The sequence below is a fragment of the Setaria italica genome, chromosome V (genome assembly GCF_000263155.2).
Source record: "Setaria italica strain Yugu1 chromosome V, Setaria_italica_v2.0, whole genome shotgun sequence".
NCBI lineage: Eukaryota > Viridiplantae > Streptophyta > Magnoliopsida > Poales > Poaceae > Setaria > Setaria italica.
Genome location: NC_028454.1, coordinates 27,106,293 through 27,107,539, shown reverse-complemented (window position 1 = coordinate 27,107,539; position 1,247 = coordinate 27,106,293). Strand labels below are relative to the sequence as shown.

The 1,247-nt window shown below is 53.2% G+C and overlaps 1 pseudogene; it reads right to left on the bottom strand.

Moving 5' to 3' along the window:
- Window positions 1-428: 428 nt before the first annotated feature.
- Window positions 429-1,247, bottom strand: part of LOC101757456 — a 2,183-nt pseudogene continuing 1,364 nt past the window's right edge.

Genomic DNA, 1,247 nt, shown 5'->3' with positions numbered 1-1,247 from the left:
TGCCGCCTGCGTGTGATTGTGAATCCTCCGGGGGCTTGGCTAGGATGTCAACCTTCCCCACACATCCCAATGCAGCTCTGCGCTGCGGCAGATGAATGTTGCCAACTCGCCATGACTTCGTCTAACACCCTGCAAAATTGGGTCTCCAGCTGACTTCTTCTTTTTTTTCCCTCCAGCTACTACTAGGAGTCTAGGACTGCAACTTTTTTCTCAGATTGCCTGCCTCAAGATTCTGCCGTGTTCAAACCAATTTTTGCAGCACTTTGTTGGAACCGACCGACTCGCTGTTCGCCTGTTCCAGTACCCAAGCATAATTCAGTTGCTACCTTACGTGAGCACATCATGTTTCTGCAGATTCATTTGCATGATCAAATTTCCAAGGTACTGAAAATGCCAGTCATTAGGGGCAAATAATTTGGAAGATGGGATGACAATTTCCGAAGCCTATATGTATAAATATAGCTTAATCCAACTGTGTACAGATTACAACCCTGCCGTCACTCTTTTGAGTCCTCGATCTTCTCTATATTATAGCCATTCATTCACAACGGAGAATTTGTAGCGGAACCAAATCAATCAGCAGAAGAAGAAAAGAAAAGGAAGAATAAAAGGAACGTATACAAAATCAATCGAAAAATCAAGGAAATGGAAACGAAAGATTAATCATTCAGCGACACTTCCTTTTTACCACAACGAATAATTAACAATGTACTGTATGACCGATCACAAGATACGGAAAAAAGAATTCCCGGAAAGAATCAAGTTTTTCACGGCGTCCACCCGGCCGCCGGCGGGGGCGGGGACGAGTAGTCGTACACCGGCAGCTTGGGCAGCTCCCGTGGTGGCGGCGGGGGTGACGGGTACCGCTCCTCGGGCGACACCTCCGAGTACGGCGGGGAGGAAGGCGGTGGCGGCGACGAGTAGTCGTACTTGGGGACGCTGGCCGGTGGCGGCGGCGGCGAGAGGTACCGGTCCTCCGGCGACACCTCGTAGTAGGGCGGCGGTGGCGGATCGTGGTGGACTGGAGGTGGCGGTGGTGGCGACTCGTGGTGGGCTGGAGGTGGTGGCGAGAGGTAGCGGTCCTCCGGTGATACCTCGTAGTATGGCGGCGGTGGGACCTCGGTGTAGGCTGGAGGCGGCGGTGGCGAGAGGTACCGGTCCTCCGGTGACACCTCGTAGTAGGGTGGCGGCGGTGAGGAGTAGTAGACTGGAGATGGCGGTGGAGGGGAAGGAGGTGGCGGTGATGG